Below are 24,014 nucleotides of genomic sequence, written 5' to 3' on the forward strand. Positions count from 1 at the left end.
GTCCCTGGGCAGCAGCACCCCGGACTGGGTCCCTCTGTCCCACTGTCTCCCAAATCTCCCAAGAAGACCCCTGCGTCCTGCCAGGACCCTGATGGCTAGGGCCAGATTTTGACTAGCCTTCTACCTTACCAACTGTGACGTGTGAAGGGGGTGTGGGCGCAAGCAGACGTCAGGCAGGGTTGCTGGCTGAAGGCTGCCTGTCACCCAGGAGTGTCTGTTTCAGTCAAGGGCGAATGTTAATTTCATGTTGTAGCAGCCGCCCGCCCCCTGTCCTCGCCGGCAGACACCCGTCTGGTCCAGGAACCCGCCCTCTGCATGGTGCGGGGCCAGCCCTCGTTCCTGTAAGCCTTCCTTTCCCATGACTGGTGTAAAACAAGTCTAAGCCAATGAATCCTGCTGTGGGGAAAAAAACCTTTCTTCACTCTTAAAAGGCACATGAAGAGGAAGGGCTCCCCGTTTCCTGCTGGCTGTGTCTGGATGCGACGGCTGGTACCTGCAGCCTTCTCGTGTCCATGCCCGGAGGCCGCTTGAGGAACATCCTCGCGGTGGGGACGGCAGCGTGGGAAGATGGGAGGAAGCATGATCCTTGATGACACCATTGGCCACTCACCGATCCTGCTGCCACTGTCAGCGTCTTCATTTAAAACCTATGGAAACAAATCAGTTAGGACTCTATTAAAATCCAACTCACCCTGTGAGTCCGGTATTTATTTCTGTAGAACAAACCCCTGCAAACTTGAGAGCTTGAAGAACAACAAGCACTTCCTTCTCAGGACCCCGTGGTTTGGCGGAATGGCATCTCTGCTCCTCCTGGTGTTGACTGGGATTGTTCATGGGGGACTCGGTGGCAGCTGGAGGCTTCAGAGGCTTCAGTCACACATCCAGGGTCTCAGCTTGGGGGATGAGAAGTGGGAGCAGGCGGGCCTCTGCCTCTCCATTCGGTTTCCCGTCACAGACATCATGGAATGGTCTAGCCTCAGCTTCTTTACATGGTGGCTGGGTCCCAAGAGGGTCAAAGTGGACACTGTGTGGCCCCTAAACGGAACACTCCTTCTGCCACGTTCTCTCAGGGAAAGTAGGTTCTAAAGCCAACCCGGATTCAAGGAGAGGAACCGAAGAGACTTCGGTGGGAGGAGGGCCTGGCACCAAGAGAGGAGAGACCTTGTGAGTCGTTGTCTTGGAAATCATCTGCATAGCAGACTTCAGCAGTAAGAGGATGTTTTGCCAGCATCACGCTAAGCCCAAGTGAAATGGCTGCGGGAAGCTCCAGGGCCTATGTGTTTCTTCATTCACACCAGGGGCAGAGAATCTTCAACTCTGACCAGATCAGCTAAGTCCTGTGCACAGTCCTGGCCAACCAATCATTAGGACGGTGGAATCCATTAGATGATCAGCTGAGGCCTGGATTCAGTGCACACCCATGACTCATAAGTGTCCAAGGGGAATGGAATGATCTTAATCAGCTTCAGGTCTTCAGGAACCCCCCCTCCCCACCCTCCACCACCAACCCCCCAGCAGTATGGCTGCTTCACCACAGTGGAGTGCAGCGTGAATGGGGAGGGGGCAGCAGATAGGATGCAAAACCCAGAACATAAATCAAATTATGGGTTTGCCTCTGGATGCCCAGGCTACATGCACACCCATACCTGTGCACAGACTCATAAACACCTGCTCTCTGTTCCTCCCCTCCACCTTGAAGAGGACTGGGATGGTAACCCAGGATCTTGGATTCTTTGACTTCTAAGTGAAAAAGGCTTTTGGGAGGGGTGCCTGGGTGGCTCAGTTGGTTAAATGTCCAGTTGATCTCAGCTCAGGTCTTGATCTCAGGGTCATGAGTTAAGTCCCACATTGGACTCCGTGCTAGGCATGGAGCCTACTTAAAAAAAAAAAATTTTTTTTAAAGAAAATTTAAGATAGTCAAACTATGGAAAGAGCCCAGATGTCCACTGACAGATGAATGGATAAAGAAGATGTGCTATATATATATACACACACACACACAACGGAGTACTACTCAGCCATCAAAAAAAATGAAATCTTGCCATTTGCAACAATGTGGATGGAACTGGAGGGTATTAGGCTAAGAAAAATAAGTCAGTCAGAGAAATTCAATTATCATATGATTGCACTCATGTGGAATTTAAGAAACAAGACAGAGGATCATAGGGGAAGGGTGGAAAAATAAGATGAAATCAGAGAGGGAGACAAACCACAAGAGACTCTTAGCTCTAGGACGCAAACTGAGGGTTACGGGGCGGGGGGAGGGGGTAGCTGGGGGATGGGCACTAAGGGGGGCACGTGATGCAATGAGCACTGGGTGTGATACGCAACGGATGAATCACTAAATTCTACCTCTGGAACTAATAGTACAGTATATGTTAATTAATTTAAATAAAAGAAAAAAGACTTTTGGGAAATCGGGGGTGTGCAACCTTCCTGTAAAGACGGTTCAAGGAAATTATTGTTACTGAGACCTCGAATGACAAGCCTGAAGCCAAACTGACTACTAAAAACATAGAACAGGGAAGTAGGAGTTGACACATTTTGTTTTTGTGTGGGAAGAAGGGCAGGCACCATGTATCGGGGCGCTGGGCCCCCTCCGTGAGCAGTCTTGCTCCTCCAAGCTGCTGGAACATTCTGTACCCCTCTCTCAGGCCACTGTCCCTGCAGGTCAGGAATTGTGGGGGTGCCATCTTCCATGGATTGGTTCTAGAATTCTCCAACGGCAGAAAGCCACAGACTCCCTCTGGCCTCCGTCATCCCTTTGGTCTGGAATCTTCTGCGGCATCCTGTGTTTGTCCCACAAACCTACTCATCCTTTATAGTCACTACACCTTGCTCAGCTCCCTCTCAGACTCTAGTTACCCCTCCCTTAGCGCTCTTAATATCACCAACTCAGCATAACTTAGTTATTTGTCCAAAAGCCCTGCTTGTTGATTAAAATCACCCAGGGAGATTTTTTTTTTTAAACAGAGATTCCCTGGCACCCCTCCCCCTAGCCCAGATGCTGTGATTCTATTGGTCTAGAGTGGGGTCCCAGCATCAGTGTCTTTTAAAAGCCCCCAGATATGGCAGGTTTGAGACCTGCTAGTCCAAATGCTGTCTGCCTGGGATGCCTGGCTGGCTCAGTCACTTAAGCATCCAACTCTTGATTTCAGCTCAGGTCATGATCTCGGTGTTGTGAGATCAACCCCCGCACTGGGCTCCACGCTCAGTGGGGAGTCTGCTTCTCCCCCTCTCCCTCTGCCCCCACCCTGCTTGCCCAAACTCTCTAAAATAAATAAATAAATCTTTTAAAAGTAAAAAATAAAAAATGTCTGCCTGCTTCCTTGGAACTTTGGAGAATGACCTTTATTATCAAGCCCTTTGTACTCCCCAGGGCATAGCACGGTCCCTTATTCATAACAGGTGCTCAATAAATGGTGGAAGAATTAAGTGTAGCTACACTGCTCTGTGGCAGGGTAAAGGGAGGGCACAGAGTGCGAGCACACTCACAGAAGAAAACCTGTACAGGCACAGCAGTCAATGCCCGATGGGTTGCTGTGGAGAGCAGAGTCCTGGGTTCGAATGTGACTGAGGTCAGCTCAGCCCGCCAAGCTCTGCCAGTCCGCATCCCCTGGAATGTGGTTCTGACACATTGTCTCCCACGCCTGGGAGGAGCAGGTGGGGCAGTGCCACCACCTGACTTCCGAGCATCCTGTTTCACTAGGTCAGTACACAGGTATCCAAAAATGGAATCAGTTACATTTCAGTATCTTCCTTAATCCAAGCTGTGGGAATAGTGTGAGCGCCGAGATCGCAAAGAATCGTCAGGATTTAAGCTTCTGGACAGTGTTGGTGTGAGCTCTGCGGTGGAAACCTTCAGCAAGCCCTGGGACTCCTGCGTGGGCAGGTGTGGTTGGAGGGGGCCCCACGCTCGCCCATCCTGAGACCACCGCTCCTGAACACCGGTCCTTGAGATGTCTCCTCTGTCACTCTGAGTCTTCTCCTTCTTAGAGTTTCTTCCTTTAGATGTCCAGACGCAGGTCAGGAGGGCGTCCCAGAGAACTCTGGCCCGTGTGTCCCCGGTGAGGCAGCTGCTCAGGTGCGGAGGCCCCCCTTCACCCACTCTGTGAGCCGCCACGCGAGGGCCTTGCTCGTCCCACAGTGCACCTGCTCACCACACTTTTGCTTCTCTGATCCCCATTTTCTCCTAGTTATTTTTCAGTGAGAAAATACATTAAAAAAAATGCTACAAATTATTTTCTGTTTCCTTATTTATTTTCTACACTCCCTCTCCCTTGTTTTTTTTTCTAAAGAGATCAATTATTTTAATTCCACTTTGATTTCAGGAAAAAAAAGCTGAGTTCTGTGGTGCTTAAAATTACCAATAAAGTCATGAAAGCAATGTGTTCTCCTTTAGTTGAACAGAAGCTTTGAAATACTGCTGCTTTCCAACAACCTAAATAAAATGAGAGTGTTTGAAATAGGAGTTGGACAATAATTAGGAATGGAGCATCATTCAAAGCCATTTGCACCTTCCTCCAGCAAGGCACTTTGATGTCACTTGACCGCACTTTACTGCACATTCTATTTGTGGGAACATTTTAGAAAACAACGAAAGTGCTTTCTCTCATCCCTGTCTATACACAGGAAGATTAAAGTATCATCTACCTATCATAATCTGTAAGAACATTTTAACAGTTTTAACTGCAGGTGATCTAATTTTAATCAGAACCAAATATATATATATATATATATATATATATATAAAGTTTAATAGTTTTGACGACATTATGCTAAGTAAAAGAAGCCTGACACGAGAGGATGCATAGGGTATGATTCCAGTTACACGAGGTGGCTGGAGGAGTCCTACTTGTAGAGGCAGAAAGAGGAAGAGCTGTTCCTGGGCGGGGGGTGGGGGGAAGGAAGCACAGAGATGATGCGGGAGCAAAGGGGCTTGGGTTCCAGCCCCCAGATGTTCCTTCCCCAGCCCTCCACTCCCTAGGCTTCCTCGCTCACCCAACAGCGATGACAGCACAGGGCTGGCGCTTTGGAAAGTAAAAGAGACACACGTGTGACCCGTGATGGGATCCCAGCCTCGGGGCTCCATCAAGCGCTCAGGTCAGCGTCAGGGAGCAGAGAGGACATTGCTAAAGGTCATAATTTGTGTAATTTGCCCAGTAGTAGAGTCTCTCAGCAAGTGTTCACCTTCTTTCCTCCCTGCTTGGTCCCCCCCAAGGGATGCATCGTCTTACTCCCCTGCTTGCGGCATCCTGTGGAGGAGACTCTAACATGCCCAGCATTCCCTCTGACATCCACGGACTGCCCTGCTGTGGTGTGAACTGGGAGCCCTGCCCTGCCTCACAGTCCTGACGCCTGCCCGTTCCCACCACTACTGCCCCAGCCCACTCCATCCATGACCTCTCCACTGTCCCCCGACATGGTGGGGCCTCCTCAGTGTCCACCCGGGGGGGGGGTCCTTGCTGTGTCCCTGCATGGGAGAAGCCCAGGCATGTGCATCTCTGAGAGGCTGACTCCCTGGGGAAGAGCCCTCAACAAACCAGCACATCCTAACCAGGTCCAAGAATGCTCTAGTGTTCAGGGCTCTCCAGGGAGAGTTCCCAAACCTCCAGCAACAGCTCTCACGCAGACTCTGCCTTAGACCAGAGTCCCTGTGGGGAAAGTACTTGGGCAGTCAGAAACAACCTTCAATTCAGAACAGAAGAGGAAGGGCAAAAAGTGGTTGGTTTTCTTTGGTGTAACGTGACAGAGGTGCATCAAAAGTTTATTTTCTGTGTTACAGTAAAACTTCATTAACATGAAAAACGTATTTTAATTTTAATCAATGATGTGCATTTGCATGGCTTTAAAATCAAGTAGAACTACCTGCCCCAGGACAATGACTGGATGCCCCACAACAATGACCAGACACCTCACGACAATGACCAGACACTTCAGCTTCAAATCCTTTCCTGATGAGGGAATCACCTATGACCCTTGGCTTTTTCCTCCTTTGCTGTGTCCACATTTCTAAATAATGTGCTTATAACATATTATTTCTAATTTTGGACAGCATCGATTGACTTCTTCCTAGAGAAGACCAAATATTTACCTCTTTTCTACTGCTATGAACACCTCCCTCCTCCACTGCCTATCCCCACATGTGATGACATCCCCATCAGATCAATATTCTGTGTATTGACACTATCACATTCTTATGCATGAGCACACATCACTGCATGCCTCCCTGGCCCCGCTGGACATGGGGCTCCATCCCACCATCCATGAGATCACAACCTGAGCTGAAGCCAAGAGTTGGATGCTCAACCACCTGTGCTACCTAGGCACTTGACATTTTTAAGACAAGTGTTTCCTACCTATGACTATATACTCAGCCAAATCATCCATCAGGTATTACATCAGAGAAAAAAATGGTTTTAAACATTCACTTTCCATGCCCCATTCCTAGGAATTTACTGGAGAATATATTCCCCCCTAACCCTAACCCATCAAGAAAGGAGGTACGGGATCCAGACAATAAGAGATCATGAGCATGGTAGACGGCATTCCCCAGATGGGTGGAGTGAGGCCTGAGGACCTGAGGACACGCTCGCAGTGGGCCTGCAGCCACCATCCAGTCCCGGTCAGCACAGGACACCGCACGGTGGCAGGAGGGCATCCCAGCCGAGTGCGGACATGTTTGCTCACACCGAGAGTTTTGCCGCTTTGTCAGAGCTGGTTGTGATGCGTGGTGAGTCTGTAGAAGACCAAGATGATGCAGGACAGGGGGCAGTGGTCACCCTCAGGGAGGACGGGGGCCAGCGGTCACTCTCGGGGAGGACAAGTGGTGCAAGAAAAGACGTGTCATCACGAAGCAGCGCACAGCACAGCAGGGCCGTGCACCAGCCCCCTGACTGGTAAGATTAGAAACTTAATTAAGATGTCATCGAGTGGGCGCCTGGGTGGCTCAGTCGTTAAGCGTCGGCCTTCGGCTCAGGTCATGGTCCCAGGGTCCTGGGAGCGAGTCCCACATCGGTCTCCTTGCTCGGCAGGAAGCCTGCTTCTCCCTCTCCTGCTCCCCCTGCTTGTGTTCCCTCTCTTGCTGTCTCTCTCTGTCAAATAATAAATAAAATCTTAAAAAAAATTAAAAAAAAGATGTCATCGAGCACAGTCACAAATTCCACACGCTCAGTTTGAATTGACAATAGTAACCTATCACTTGCATTCATTTCCACCTTGGAAGCTCTTTATAAATGACTTTCCCAGCTGCTGGAGGGGAACGTTTGCTTGGCGAGGAAGGTCACATTGTGGAAAATGTCATCTGTGACCGTGGTAAAAACATGACTTTATCTGGCAGGTGGCGCATGCGTCTCCATGGGCACGTCACCCCCCACCCTGTCTTTCACTATCTCAGCAGCAGATTTGGGACCTGCTCTGGGTCTGCAGGGATGCTGAGCACACTGCTCTTTCACCTCTCTGGGCTCTGATTTTCCATTGTTCAGAATTCCATGTAAAGTAAGAATGGAAAAAGAAAAAAGATGTAACTCCTTGTTGTTTCTATCTTGAGGATTTGGAAACTCTGTGAGGACAGACAAGAGCCAGATGCAGCTGTGGGGACCACGGGTCTGTCCTGAAGACAGCTCAGAACCTCTTGACGCCTCTCAGACACCAGCAACCAGCCGTCCTGTGTTGACCCGCGTGTTTTCTCCCCCTGCCTTCCTCCCACGCTCTCTTCCCAGTGCTCCTCATCCCCCCACAGCGCCTCTGCCCAGGCGCACCAGTGAGCTGGGGAGGACTGCACATACCTCACTCAGCTCAGCAGATGAGCATCTGAGCAGAGAGGGGGCTTCACTGTGTCCATCATGATGTCTGCTGCGGAAGGATCAATACCACCAAGACCGGCTAATGGCACATAAAGGGGATGCTGATAGCACTGTGTCTGGTCCAACTGAGTCTTAAGTGGCTGGCTCGGGTCTATTTTTGAACCTTATTATCTGTTACAATGTAATTATGGAGTAATTTTACTTTTGTGAATTTTACTATAAACAATTTGATCCTATCACCCAACTTATGGTTGCTATATTAACAATTAAATATTAATTCGATCTCATTGTTTTCTATTGACTGAAACCTAACTTCTGCCTCTAATTTTCACTGGCTCTCACAATGTGACTGACCCCACATACAGAGCCATTTTCTTCCTGTTACTGACGTTCACCCCCTGGGACCTTCCTCTTCCTCCTGGGGGCTGCGCAAACCCCTCCCCCTTTCAGGGCCGTGCTGGAATGCCCTCTCCTTAGGCATCTGCTCCTTTCTCTGGGATGGCCCATGTCAGAGTCCCAGGACACCTGCTAGACTCCCACCCTGACGGATGCTCTCTATAATCCCGTAGACATGCTGGGATCTCTCTCGCTGATTATGTTATGTCATACTGCAATGGCAAAGGAATTTTGCAGCTGTAATTAGGGTCCCTAGGCAGTTGAGTTGAAGTTAGTCAATAGGAGACTTTGCTGGGTGGGACTGGACAGATTCAAAGCCGCAGGGATGCCCCTGTTGGCCTTGAAGGGGCAGACTGCCATGTTGTAGGGAGGCCACACGGCAGGGGACAGCAGGTGGCCCCCACGCCTGACAACAGTCTCCAGCGGGCAGGTGCAACAAACAGGGAGCTCAGTCCCTCAACCGCGAGGAACCGAATCCAGCAGCGTCCACGAGCATGGAAGGCAGCCCTGGGCCTCAGCAGAGAGCCTGGTCCCAGGGGCGCTGACTGCAGGCTCCCGAGCCCTGAGCAGAGGACTCACTAACTGGACTCAGACCCCGACCCACAGACAGCCTGGGCTAAGTTTGTGTGGTTTTGGCATCTGAGGTGGTGGTAACGTGTCTCGCCACTCGGGACGGAGCCTGACGCAGGTGCGTGTCTTCTCCCATAGCTTCCCAGCTGCGGCATCACGGTGACATGGGTGTGAGCCACTCTGTCACTTGGCTTCTGTGAGTTCCTTCAGCAGAGCTGTCTGGGCTGGCAGTACCCAGACAGGAGTCAGCTGCGTGCATGTGAGCCAGAAGACAGGGCTGTGAGGACAGACTGGTCTCCTGGCGTCTTCCAGGCCCACTGCCCTCTGCCCTCTCTGCCTCCGCCACCTGGGGAGGCGCAGCCCAGAGGCCTCCCTACAGAGCCCACTGTAGGCCATGTGGCCAGCCCAACCCCTGCTTCCTCCCAGGCCCCGTCTCCCCTTGGGGCGTCCTGTGGTGCGTGGTCTTGGACAGAGGACAGTTCCCAGCAGCTGTCCGGTACAAGGGCGCTCCCCACCTCATTTCCCCCGGCCCCTGGTGTGGGGGGACCACTCACAGTGCACTGAGCACAATGGGATCTCTGACCACAGGAGAGTGGGGGACAGCCTTTCCTTTCTCTGCTCCCCAGGGCAGCCTGTGGGGGGGTATTGGACATCTTCGTGACTTTTCTCTTTGAACAAGCAACCCAAAGGAAAGGGAGTGTTTGCAGGTGGGATTGCACTTAACCCAGGCCTGCCTGTGGTGGCTCACCCCCGTCCCCGCTTCCAGCCTCCGCAGCCCTTTCCTGAGCTCATTTTCTGCACCTGGCCTTGCAGCCTCCTCCGGGTCTGTGGGCCCCGTATCCTTCCGTTGGCTTTCCTTTACCCTGCAAGATAGCAGGATTCCTACCAAGAGCCCTGGGGCAGGTACCCTCCCCAGTCTTGCCAGCCGGCACTGAGCGCTGCTCCATGACGCAGAGATGGCGGTCAGTGTGTTGGATTCAAATCTGGGTCAGCAGCGTGCTAACTCCAAGGCCGTGGAAGGTTGCAGGTGCTCCCTTGGCCTTGTCTGTGAAATGGGGGATAACGACAGTCCTTACTTCATGGGTCACACATGTGGGGCTCTTGAAACAATGACACAATGTCTTTGCCCTCATTTCATCCTACTCTGTGACAATATTACTTTATGTATTCTTCCTATTTCCCAACTAGATTGTAGGTTCCTTGGGTAAGAAGCTGTTCTTATTTCCATCCAGCCAAAGCACCAAGCATGGAAGGAGTTCATGGAGGAGCCCGGTATTAGGGCCCCATGACCACGGCTGCTTCTGCCCCTGGATTGCAAGGTCTCATGGGGCAGGGTGTCTCTAGACGATGCTGCCAACATGGTAGGTGCTCTGTGCACACTACCTTTTATTTCAGAGAGAGGCTCTGGATTCCGATGAGTCCAACTTGTGTGTTTACCGCGTTCCAGCAGGGAGCTGACAGAAGTGGAGGTACCCCACCCCTCTTCCTGCCCCGCAGCCTCTGTAAAATAGTTTCTGCTCCTCCTCGTGACACACGGAAGCTTGGACCTGGTCTTATAGCTTTCCTTCTAGATCTTGAACAAGTAGGACTGCCAATCTATTAAGAATACGTTTAGGGCAACATTTACCAATTAATATGGCTGGAGAGAAATTCAAAATATTAACAACCAGAAAGCTATCAGCACAGACAGGGCTGAATGGCAGCACCAGATGGGCCAGAGTGTACTAACAGTATCTGCTCTGCATACAGGATGTGCGGCCAGAACAGAGGAAGGAAATTAAAGGCTTGTAAAGTAATAAATGAATAAAATGGTTAAATAGGTACACTGGAAAACAAGATTGGCTGACATAGCCAAAATAGTTTGGGATGGGATGGGATGCAGATGGGTTGGTTGGGTTGGGTTGGGTTGGGTTGGGTTGGAATGAGATGGGTTGGTTGTTGGTTGGGTTGGGTTGGTTGGGTTGGGATGGAATGAGATGGATGGGTTGGGTTGGCTATGGAATGAGATGGATGGGTTGGGGTTGGGTTGGGATGGAATGAGATGGGATGGGTTGGTTGGGTTGGTGGAATGAGATGGGATGGGTTTTGGGTTGGGTTGGGATGGAATGAGATGGGATGGTTGGGTTGGTTGGTTGGATGCATGAGATGGGATGGGTTGGGTTGGGTTGGGTTGGGATGGCATAGATGGGATGGGTTGGGTTGGGTTGGGATGGCATGAGATGGTTGGGTTGGGTTGGGTTGGATGGCATGAGATGGATGTGTTGGGTTGGGTTGGGTTGGATGGCATAGTTGGGTTGGGTGGAATGGGAGGGGGTGGAGAGGAAGAGGAGAGAGTGTTATCCACACCCAACATGAAATTCAGATTGCAGAAGGGGGTTAAAATGTTGGTGTCTTTTCCTGTCATACAACTTCTTTGGGATACAAACAAACAGTAATGCATTATTAACAAGCCGGCAGACCACATAAAGCACAGATGGCTAGAATGTTAAGAGCTACATGCATTAATCATGAAGTATTTTTAATCTCTTGGTACTCACATAATGACAGGACCAGTTTTTTATTTTTCTGGTAAATTTACTGATATACTATAAATGAAGTAAAACTTGAGTGAAGAGTTCTGAGACAGAACTATTAAATTCAGATCAATTTAATAAAATAAATACAACAAATGTAGATGTTTTTATTTTAAGGCTCTATTCAATGCCCCAACAAGCTTCTTTTTATAAGGGACCAATTCAACAAATACATAAATACAAAAATTATACAATGATATAAAAAGGAACTAATGATAGTTCTAGTTGAATGGAATTCCACTTTGATAAAGACATAAAAAGATCAGAAAGATAAAGCCTATAGAGTATTCCAAATAAAGATGGATCATAAAGCAAAAAGATAAGTTTACATGTCTAGATTTGATGTACTTTATAAAGATACTGAGAAGCTATTGCAAAAAGTAAGATTCCAAGTTTTTATATTATAGAGTCTAAAATAACGATTGACCAGGCATTGGTAACCAATGGCATTGATGATATCTCATCCAACCATTCATCCGTTCTCACACTTACTCGTTTGACAACCCTGTGTGCAGCATCTCAGGGGCCGGGGGCCGGCCCCAGGGGAAGACACAGGCAGGCCCGGTGCTAGTCAAGTGTGTGGTCCTTGGGGAGACAGCAGCCATCACCTAATTCTAAAGGCAAATACTCAGCGAAAGCCTGTGTTAAAGTCTCCGAAGGAAAATGCAGCGTCTCATGGGTCCGCCAGGCCTGGAAGGGCCCAGGAAGTCGTCCCTGAGCACAGTGATGTGTGAGCCAAGTCCTAAAGAGTCAACTCTTTTAATCACAGGTTAATTAGATAAGGAGAGGATGGATCTGTGAATCACTCCTAAGTTGGAGTGACTTGGGAAAACGTGGAAGTAACACAGATCTTTACAAATGCGTTTGTTGTATGAACTACTAAGCTTTCTCTTAATGAAACAAAATCAGTAAGTACATCCACAAGATTCCTGGTGACAGACTTGGGGTGCACGGGAAGTAGTGGGTTTTGACTTGTGTAAAGTTACCCAAGAGCCTGAGCCCCTAATGATGAGACTCTCAGTTGGGGCTACCTCAAGAAGCACAGGAAAGGTGTCCTTTTCCTCTCTGATTTATAAATATCTGAAATGTCTAGGAATATTTATCATTGCTTTAAAAAAATCTTTCAGTGTTAATGACACTTAAGATTTTTAAAAATCTTTATTATACTAATTTTAAAACATATATAGAATTAGGGAAAAAAACATACCCATTAGCCACCTTCAATAATTATCAACGCATGGTCAACCCTGCGTTCCTGTCAACATCTACCCCATCACCAGCTAGGTCATTCCTCAAAAATTTCGAAGAGAGATAATTTTGCTTCTTCCTTTCCAGTATGGATACCTTAATTTCTTTCTTCTTTTTCTTCTTCTTCTTTTTTTTTTTTTTGTGAGCCAACTGCTGTAGCTAGAGGATGTGCTACAATGTTGGATAGAGTGGCGAGAGTGGCGTCTTTGTCTGGTTCTGATCTCAGAGGGAGAGGAGTCAGACTTTTACCAGCAGGAATGATGTTAGCTGTGGGTTTTCAGAGATGCCCTTGTCAAGTTGAGGGGGTTCCCTTCTATTCCTGGCTTAAGCGGTTTTTTTTCTTTTCTTCCTTCCTTCCTTTTTTTTTTTTTTTTTTTTAGTATGCTGGGCATGGAGCCCAATGCAGGGCCCAAATTCAAGAACCTGAGATTAAGACCTGAGATGAAATCAAGAGTTGGATGCTTAACCGACTGAGCCATCCAGGTGCCCCTTTCTTTTTTTTATTTAATCATGAAAGGGTGTTAGATTTGGTCAAATGCCTTTTCTGTGTCGATTGAGATGACCACATGGTTTTTGTCTATTATCCTATTAAAGTGATGTATGAGAGTGATTTTTGAATGCTGAGCCAGTCCTGCATTCTTGGAATATACCCCACTTGGTGGTCATGGTCTATGATCCTTCTTCTATGTTGCTGGATTTGTTTTGAGAGTATTTTGTTGAGGATTCTTGCATTTATGTTCACGAAAGATCGATGTGCTGCTGCTTTGTAGTTCTCATGGGGTCACAGTCTTAGCTGGTTTGGGTCTCAGAGTAATATTGGCTTCATGAAGGATTAGGATGTGTCTCTCGCACACTCTCTCTTAGGAAGAGTCTGAAGGATCAGCATTGATTCTTCTTTAAATGTTTTTTGAACTCACTGGTGAAGCCATGTGAACCGGGGCTTTTCTTTGCAGAAAACGTTTGAATGACTAATTAAATCTCTTTAACTTCTATTCAGATTTTCTATTCCTTCATTTTCAATCGTTTCTGTTTTTCTAGGAATCTGTTCATCTAAGTTATCCAATTTGTTGGCAGAAAGGTCCATCTTCTATTGATTCTGTTGTTTTCACAAAGTGAAAGAAACGCAGGCTCCACGCTTTCTGAGACTGGCGTCTTGGCCGTGTTTCCCTTCTCTCGCTGAATGTCTCTTTCCTTTGCCTCGTGTCTCTGTCCTGTTTAATTCACTGCTGCGTCCGCGCAGAGCTTTGCTCAGAGAGGGCCCCCTCGGGGCTCACGGGGCTCAGACCTGGCCTCCGGATTTAATGACAACTGAATACGGGGACCCCCATCTCGCTTTGGGCTTCTGCCATCTGTCCCGTGGGCCTTTCCGTTTGGACCACAGCCACTTTAGGCCTGTTTTTAAGGCCCCCAGGTGTCCTCTGCCTCCCCTCCACTGTTTTTACACAATGATACCAGGTGGGTTTTCTACTTGGTGGGGATTTATCTCACTTGCTCACATTTCAAGGGGTGGAGAAAGACCTTGTCACTTGGTTTTCTTAGATGTCCGTGGGTTCGGGGGGCGAGGGGGGCAAATTGCTTAACTTTTTTGAACCACAGCTTCCTTCTAGTAAAATGGGTAATACATACAAAGAAGGTGGCCTTGAGAAATGTCTACATATGAAGGATGTCCTTCATAAACATTCCTTTACCGGCTTCCCCTTTAATGCGGCGACAGTACAGCTTAAACATTGCATAATCACCTTCTCTGCTTAATTTAAGTAAATTTGTGCCAAAGTATTTTTGAATAAACTGAAAAGTTGTAGTGGTACAAATTAGTTTAACATTTTAAAGCAGTAATAAAATTAGAAAAATACAAGACCCTAAACATATATCTCACCAGCTGCCCACTGACGTGTGGTTTTCTGGTATAATCCGAGACAACATTAAGCACATCCATTGGCTTAGTCTTAGGGTACAAAAAGTAGAGATCAAATCTTAAATTGGAGGTATAAATATTTAACTCTGACAAATTATCCATTAGTTTTTTTAATAATAGAAGTAAATCAATTAAATTTGTATTATGTAAGCAAGCGATTATTTTTTTCGGCGCATTTTGTTTGTATTGACTACCTGACCAGCTGTGATGCATTGTTCTAATAGTTCTTAAGGAACCGAAAATCACATTTTAATCTTCATTATGATGTATTGATCAAACCTAATTTTCAGTGTCCTATAACCCTAAGCTTCAAAAGGCATATGTATGGTGTTATTACAGTTTCAAAGGTGCTCCCGTGTTGGGGAGAAAACATAAAAAACAGCTAAACCTACACTAATAGCTAAACTGATACTAGCTAAACTCATACACAAAACAATGGCCAACCCTAATTGGAATAAAGGAAGAAAAATAAACATTTTTCCTGGGCCAAATTTCTAAAACAACAAGAAAACATTTGTGTTCTCAGTGTAACAATACCTGGCTTTGCTCTCTGAAGGTAAGTCAAGCTCCTATGTAGCATATTCTCTTTAAAAAAAAAAAAAAATCACTGGATGCATTAAGCAGAAACCAAAAGAGGATCTTATATAGCTTACGTCAGTGGTTCTCAACTAGGGCTGAGTCTCTCTTCAGGGGACATTTGGCAATACCTGGAGGCATTTCTGACCCCCGTGACTGGGAGGGGTGGCATGCAGTGGGATGCCCTGAAACACCCCACAATGCACAGGACAGCCCCCACAACAAGACATTATCCAGTCCGAAAAGTCACTTGTGTCGAGGATGAGACACCCTGGCTCATGGTGATCTCCCAGGCACAAGTGGCCTCAGGGACCTGAGTGAGATGTGGGATGATCTCCTCTGGGGTTGTATGCCCACTTCAGAGGCCAAAGAGTAACCTCCAGCAAAGTTACAGTCAAGGTGGTGGTGTAACGTCACCAAGATTCATGGATACTGGTGATAATTACCACTGCTGTCTGTCCCCCTGACTTACTGGACAGTGTCGCTTCTGAACTGACTTTTATTTCATTATTTTAAGATTTTATTTACTGGGGCGCCTGGGTGCTCAGCCGTTAAGCGTCTGCCTTCGGCTCAGGTCATGATCCCGGGGTCCTGGGATCGAGCCCCGCATCGGGCTCCCTGCTCCGCGGGAAGCCTGCGTCTCCCTCTCCCGCTCCCCCTGCTTGTGTTCCCTCTCTCGCTGTGTCTCTCTCTGTCAAATAAATAAACAAAATCTTTTTAAAAAAGATTTTATTTGTTTATTAGAGAGCGAGTGAGTGGGGAGGGGCAGAGGAAGAGAGATTCTCAACCCGACTCTGAGCCGAGCACGGAGTCCAACGCAGGCTTTGACCTCACAACCCCAGGATCGTGACCTGAGCCAAAACCGAGAGCCCGATGCTTAACCGACTGAGCCGCCCAGGTGCCCCTTGTTTTCTCTTTTATAGTTTTTTGGGAATTTGGGCACTACCTAGATTTCCAAAAAGTTGTGTGGGGGTGGACCACATCACATGTAAGTCTCATTTCAGGACAGGTGATGGCGCTGGACTCGGGTGCTGCTCTGGAATGTGGAGAGTCGCTGCCCGGGTACGGTGCCTGCTCCTGAGCCCTGTGCTGCCCCAGCCTGGGGGTCCGGTGGTGTGGGGGGCTGCGGAGGGGGTCTGGGATGGTGGGGGCGGGGTGCAGGACGGCAGGGGTGGGGGGGCAGGGATAAAGGAGGAGAGTGATGACAAGCGCTCCTCCACTCTGCCTCCTTTGCTGTCACGTGTAGTCACTGTCAGACAAAATGTCCGTTAAGTACAGCTCCTATCATGTTTTCACTTGTTTCTAAGTGTGAAATACCTTGTCTCCAAGTAGTGCATCGGGTCCCCGGTGGGGCCCACGTACTTCTGTCCCGTGCCAGGATGTGTCCCCATAAGATGTAACGGGAGGCTCCACACACCTCCTCCCTCCCCTCCCTTTTTCTTTCTTTCTTTCCAGTATGGCAATAAGTTATCAAATTTCCAGTTTATTTCCACCAACTCCAAGTAATTCCCATTAAGCTACTTGAAGGAAAACCATTAATCCAGGGGAGAAGAACGCCTGGAAACTTATTCCTTTTAACTTTATTCTTTCAGACCAAAGTTTAAGAGAAAAAAAACTAAAAAGCGAAGCACACTGGCATTTGCAAATGTAACTTGTGATGTTCCTTGCCAGGGCCCTAAATTATTTAACATGGGGAACGAAACCCTCACACGGAAGCCTGGGAGCTCCCATCACACAGGCACTGGTGAGTCAATAGTGAAACTTCATCCGTGTTTGAGCCCCACTAATGCACATTCCAAGAAGCACTTACCACTATGAATACCGAACAGCAGCGGGGGCTGGCCCCTCCAGGCTAGCGGGAGGCATCTCAGTGGACAGGCGGGGCTGGAAGTTACCAGTGCCCCCCTTGGAGGGACGGTCCTATAGGGCACAGGGAGGAGGACCTGTGGTTGGTGACACTGAGTCAAGTCTCCTGGAGTCAGCCCAGGGCCCCCGGGGCTGTGACTGGAGGACCCAGGGTCACAGGGGTAGGAAGCCTGGGACTTTCCTGGTTTCGCATGAAGTCCATCCCCTGGGAGACCCCTCAGTGTGAGACCACTGGGGACATCAGTTGACCTGCGCTGCTAAGTTCCCAGCAAGCAGACTCCCCTCCAAACCTAAGGCCTGTCCCCCTTCCTCTCCGCCACTGTGTCTCCGGCTCAATGTCACGTCTTTGGCGCTAGTGCGGACCCGGGGTCTCGGTGCCAGGACAGGATTTCGGAGCTGTGGTGTGAGGACTGGGGGGGTGTCAGGGGACGGGGCTGTGTGGCCGGGAGGGGAGGGGTAGGCCGAGCTGGAGCACAGTCCTGTCACTGAGCACACGCCCAGGGCGCCCTCCTGCCGCGTCTTCTGCAAGGAAGGCAGCTCCCTGCAAGGCCCGGAGGGTTTGTGCAAGGTTAAATGGAACAGTATCTGGAAAGCACTTCTCTTAGCGCCTGGCACGTACGGGTCCTCGATGCACACCGTCCAGAATCATCACGACTTCCTTCCCAGTGGAGCCCCCGGAAGGCCTGTGTCCCGCGCACTGGCCCGCCGAGCGACACGCGTCGCCTTCCCACCCCTGACCTAAAACGCTTGCGTTTGAATTGCCGGCAGATGGGGCACCTGCGTGGCTCAGTCGTTAAGCATCCGACTCTTGATCTCAACTCAGGCCTCGATCTCAGGGTCCTGAGTTCAAGCCCCACGTTGGGCTCCATGTTGGGTGTGGAACCTACTTAAAAAAAAAAAAAGGCTCAGAATTGCTGACTGGGAGGGAGTAATTCCCTGCACTCTCCGACCTGTAAGGACCGGCATTTCTCAGATGTGTAAGGAAGCCGCACTGTCTCCTAATGGCGCAGGAGGATTGCCTGCCCCCCTGTCGGGACGGGAGGTGAGGGAGGGGGGTGAAGGCCATCGCGGAAGTAGGGCCAGAGCCCTCTCCGGGAAGGCTTTCCCTAGGTGGGAACGCCACGGCCTCAGGGAAGGGCGGGGGCCGGGGGGCTGCGTCCTGTCCCGCGTCTGGTGTGGGTCCTGCGGTCCTAGCACATCCTTCCTGTGACGGGTGTTTCCTCGAGGGCTGACATAAAGCCGGTGTTGGCAGAAGCAGAGCATGTAACTCTGCCTAATTTCAGCCCCAACAGAGAAAGTGTGCTGCAATTCTCCTAATGAATCAACGAGGACTTCGATTCGCAGATACGGTGTTTCCCCAAATGCAGCGCCTGGTGCGGGAACAAAGAAGCTGTGTCCCTAGACATTGATTCCTGCATCTTTTGAGAATAATTTACTAGAACCAGTGTAGAATACCTGTGTGATTTCAGGAAAACGTTTAAAAATAAATCAGTCTACTGTCCTCTGGGAGTTGACACGGTGCGGGAATACCACCCTGTGTTTTCATGGTCAGACCTTGAGAGCAAGAAGCATGCCTCAGGCTTACACGGCACTTAGCAAGCTCTTTCATGCGCACGATCTCACACCGCCCTGCGGGCCTGGGCTGGGGACGCGTCTCCCTTCGCACGGGGGACAAGTGGGGCTCGGGCGGCTGGGCGCCCACAGTTGCTGGTGGGGCCTGGCAGAGTCCGGCCTCCATCGTGTGCGAGCAGCCTGCAGGAACCTGCCTTCTGGTAGCCACAGAGAGGCCAGTCAGATGGCGGCCGCGTGAGGGAGTCTGACGGTTTTGCATCCTCTCCAGGTTGCTGAATCGACTTTGGTAGAACCACCTGCACTCCTGAGTTTTCTCACGTCGACATGAGAATACTGATATCTTTCAGAGGGTTCTTGTGAGGACGGTCTGAGGAGGAAGATTAGAAACCACTTATCTGGCATGTGTGAAGGGCATTAACAAGGGTGTCTGAGAACAGAGTAGTGTTTCCTGCACCGAGAAAGGTAACACATCTCTGTAAACAATTCTAACATGTTGAGATCGTGTCAAGTCTGAGCTGCAGTGATCACAAACGATCCTGCCTTGAAAATGAAAACGTGGCAAATAAGGACTCAGACATTTCCCACTCTGCTACCCAGAGCCTCCTATTCTAACAAACGGACATCTGAGCTTTTCGTTTTCTCCCAGAAACACAAAATGAAAAACGATTCGGTTGCATTTGGTCATTGTTCACAAAACGCCTGGTTGTGTCCGGCTGTATTCTTTTTTATATTAATGAAAAGATCCTTTTTAAACTTGGAAAACTTGGAAGTAACCGTCTCCTATAGTGTGCGTTCTCAGCTGGCTTGTTGGGTGCACAACCCCAGACACGTCCCATGGCAGACGGGAGTGGGAGAGCCCCTGGGGGTCCATCCTTCGGCCTCAGCAGAGGCAGCTTATCTCTAGGCCTTTTGGGGCTCTTTGTTTCCTTCCTCGTATGACAACAGCATGAACCTCCCTGAGATTCTGGAAGCCATCAAAGAGGAAGAAGGTAGGAGGCAACAAGAGCAACCTATCCTGTTGGGCAAAAGGGAAGATGCCCCGCAGAGAACACACAGAGGCTGAGCTGAGCCTCCCACCCTCAGGGCCCAGCAGCGAAGCGAGAGCGGAGGGAAGGCCGTGCCGGCCGGCTGGTCGTAGCCCTGGCGGCTTCTCCGAGGGTCCCCCCCACACCAGTCCCTCAGTCTGTTGCCCTCCTACTCCAAGGGCAGCCTTAGACCTGAGAGGACCCGGCAGGTTCGGGGACACGGGCGAGGGGGCCCGAGGGGCTCTCGTCCCTCTGCGCGGCTCTACTGCAGCGTAACCTTCAAATCCACTCCCGGAGCGCCGGCAAGGGGCATCCTGTGGCCGGCTGCCCCGGGACACAGCGCGGTCCCTCCATGTGCGTTCTCCGAGGATCCGCCATAGGCAGGTGCTGTGGTCAGCGGCTCCTGAGGACAAAGCAGACTCTGCCCTCGTGGGGCTCACTCAGAATCTCTTGGACTGGACTCGAGCCAAGCAGAGACCTTGGAAATAAAACTCGTGGGAGCTCCTTCAAAAAAGCCTATGTGGGGAGTGCCGTCATGAGTGCGGATCTGGCTGGCCCTCGGTGTCCCTGGCAGTTGGCTGGAGCGCACTCCAGCCAGAAGGGTCGTCAGGAGATGGCTGGCCCATCCCTTCCTTCCACAGGGGCGCCTGGACCGGCTCCTGGCAGGGATGGGAGGGCACGCAGGCCTCTCCTTCGCCGAATCCCACTCCCCCTTCTTGTGTGTCTGGGAGAAGGGAGACCGGGAGAAGAGAGAAGGGGAAGGGGGCCGTGCCTTGTGCGTCTGGAGAAACAAAGAGAACAGTGGTTTCGGGACTGAATGAGGGGAGCAATGGTGGGGAACTTAGAGGCAGAAGAACACAGAAGGTGGGGCTTCCTTTCTCCTGAATGGGAGACCCTCAGAGAGATGAATACTGATGCTCTTCGCTTTGAAGGACTTGAGCAGATTTGGAATCCTGTCATGTCTGAAGGAAGCTGGGAAGTCCCTGTTCTCCTCTCTGGGCTTCAGTTACCATCCAAAAATGAAAATAATATAGAAGGGTATAGCGTGAGCATTGATAGCGTCTCTCCGCAGAACTTGCCTCCCCCAAGCCCCTGCTCCCCCGATGCGCAAGGGTGCCTGTGTGCCCACGTGGGTGCGGGTTCCTTCTGTCTCCACGCGGTTCCGTAACTTGCTTTTTCACTGAGTAAGGCGTCTTACACGGTGTTCTGTCCGCATGTGTAGCTCTACATCATATGTTTCTGAACTTTATGCCACGGCTGTAATGTATTCATCTGTCCAGTCTGCTGGTGAGAGATGTTCTTACCGCATTCAGGTTTTATTACAGAAAACTCCAGAGTGGGGGCGCCTGGGTGGCTCAGTTGGTTGGGCGACTGCCTTCGGCTCGGGTCATGATCCTGGAGTCCCGGGATCGAGTCCCTCATCGGGCTCCCTGCTCGGCGGGGGGTCTGCTTCTCCCTCTGACCCTCTTCCCTCTCATGTGCTCTCTGGCTCTCATTCTCTCTCTCTCAAATAAATAAATAAAATCTTTAAAAAAAAAAAAGAAAGAGAACTCCAGAGTGAACCTTTGCTCGTGTCTACACCATTCGTCTGAGGGTAACGTCTTAGATGGAAGCGAGAGTATGTGTTTGATTCCTCCTGCCTGATTGCTCCCCAGGAGACTGCAGTCACGAGCACCCCGGTCTCCAACCACCCCTCCCCGCTGCCGGAGGTGTGACACACCATGTGACCCTCCCTCCAACTCCTCCTCCTCCCGCCCAGGCCATAGCCCGTCCCCTGCACAGCCGGGCCCCACGTCTTCTCCAGGACTCCACCGACCCGCTCATCCCCAGCTTAACTGGGCTGAAGTGCTTGCTCACGGTGTCTTGTAAGTAGCCCATGGAGCAGAAAAAGCAAGTCCAACTGCACCTCTTCACCACCCACGTCTCTTGGACGAAGGCTCCTGGGGCTGAGATTGAGCAGAGGGTATTTCCCACAAAAGACATTGCTTTGCTCCGAACCTCAAAGCAGAGCCCCAGGGGGACACTCTTGTCCGGCCGTGTCCAGACAGTTCTAGAAACTCATGAAACACTTTTTTGGGGGGGTCAATAATTATTACGTGCTACTAAAAGAATAATGTTAACTCCAGCCCTTAAAATATGTTTTAAATTACAATGAGGTTTAATAAAGCAATGTAGAGTCAAAGATAAGAAATCGCATTGTGACACTTACGTCCTCTCTTCCAAGTGTTATGCCCCCGACCGTACAAAGCGAGTGTAACCAGGAAAACTGTCCATACCGTGTGTCTCAGCGCTTAGAAGCCAGCCATGGGTTTGGTTTTCTTTTCTTTTCTTTTTACTTTCCCCTTTTGATGGTATATCTTTTTTTAAATTTAAAATCAATTAACATATAGTATATTATTAATTTCAGAGGTAGAGCTCAGTGATTCATCCGTTGCATATCACGCCCAGGGCTCATTGCATCACGCGCCCTCCTTCATGCCCATCCCCCAGCCACCCCCCCCCCCAGCCCCCTCCCCTCCAGCAACCCTCGGTCTGTTTCCTAGAGTTAAGAGTCTCTTAAGGTTTGTCTTCCTGTCTAATTTCAACTTATTTCATTTTTCCTTCCTTTTTCCTATGTTCATCTGTTTAGTTTCTTAAATTCCACATATGAATGCAATCATATGGTATTTGTCTTTCTCTGACTGATTTATTTTGCTTAGCATAATGCCCTCTAGCTCCATCCACGTGGTTGCAAATGGCAAGATTTCTGTCTTTCTGAGGGCTGAGTAGTACTCCATTGTGTGTATATACACACACCACCTCTTCTTTATCCATTCGCCTGTCGATGGACATCAGGGCTCTTTACACAGTGTGGCTATTGTGGACATTGCTGCTATGAACATCGGGGTGCAGGTGCCCCTTCGAATCACTATGTTTGTATCCTTTGGATAAATACCTACTAGTGCAATTGCTGGGTCGTGGGGTAGCCCTATTTTTAACTCAGGCATGGTATTGATAAACAATGAATAACCATCTTCCGAGTGATTTAACAGAAGCTAGAAGCAAGATGATGCTGTGGAACTTTATTTTTTGCACTTTACGTTGTGAAATTACAGGTGCCTTTTTTCCTTCCCCAAGTATAAATTTTGTATTCGGTATCTTCTATAGGCAACATTCTTATTGAAGTGAAATTCATACAGTATAATCCACTCATTTAAAGTATACAATTCAATATATTCCCAGAGTGTGCAACCACCAGCACAAAGCTTAGAACATTTTTGTCACCCCCAAACGAAGCCCCCTACCTACTAGCCGTCACCTCCTCCCAGCCTAGGCAGCCACTAATCTCCTTTCTGTCTCTGTGGACTTGCCGATTCTGACCATTTCATGTAAGTGGAATCATGGACTATGTAGTCTTTCATGACCGGCTTCTTCCAAGCGGCACAACGTGTGCAAAGAGTCATTCCTTTGTAGCACGTAACCCTCCTTCACGCCTTTCTAGGGCTGACTGATAATCCCTTACCTGAATGGACTACATGTTACTTACCCATTCGTCAGGGGATGGACATTTGGGTTGCTTCCACCTTTTTGGCTACTACGGATGATGTGTTCATGAACATTAATGTACAGGGGTTCAGCTCTCTTGGGCATACACTTGGAGTGGAGCTGCAGGGTCCCATGGTAGCTCCACGCTGAGCTTTCTGAGGAGCTGCCAGGCGGTCTTACCACAGCTGCTCCGTGGTACATCCCCACCAGCCAACTGTGAAGGCTCCAATTTCCCCACATCCTCACCAACATTTGTCATCTCTTTGCTCTGTTACATCCTTCCTAGTGGGTGTGAAGTGATATCTCACTGTGTTTCGATCTCAATTTCCCTGATGATGGCCGATGTCAGGCATCTGGGCATGTGCTTATTGGCCGTTTGCGTGTTTCCTTCGAAGAAAGGTCTATTCAGATCCATTTCCTTTTACAGAATGGATTGCCTTTTTGTTGTTGAATTGTGAGGGCTCTTTATATATTCCAGATACAATTTTCTCATCAGATAGATGATTGCAAATATGTTCTCCCATCCTGTGGGCTGTCTTTCTGCTTTCTTGGTGGTATCATTGGCAATACAAAGTTTTCGATGTTCATGAAGTCCAATTTATCTGCTTTTTCATTGGTTGCTTGCACTTTTGGTGTCAAATTTGAGAAACCATTGCCTAATTTTAAATTTTACATCATGAAATTTCAAAGGGCAGAGATAATATCTGTCTTACTCACTATTCCCAAACTTGGCAGTGCCTAGCACATCATAGTTTCTCAGGAAATATTTGTTGAGTGAGTACAGCGTCGAAGAAACCTCGTGGCCCAGGCTTGTCTCTGGACGAACCACCTCACCCTGACAGCCTACCCCATCACTGCTCAGCATTTGAGGTTTGAAGATGTCCCTCCTGGGTGCTCCCCCCCCCCATTTATGCCATTGAGCTTCTTGCAAAAATGACATTTT

The sequence above is a fragment of the Zalophus californianus genome, chromosome 3 (genome assembly GCF_009762305.2).
Source record: "Zalophus californianus isolate mZalCal1 chromosome 3, mZalCal1.pri.v2, whole genome shotgun sequence".
NCBI classification, from domain to species: Eukaryota; Metazoa; Chordata; class Mammalia; order Carnivora; family Otariidae; genus Zalophus; species Zalophus californianus.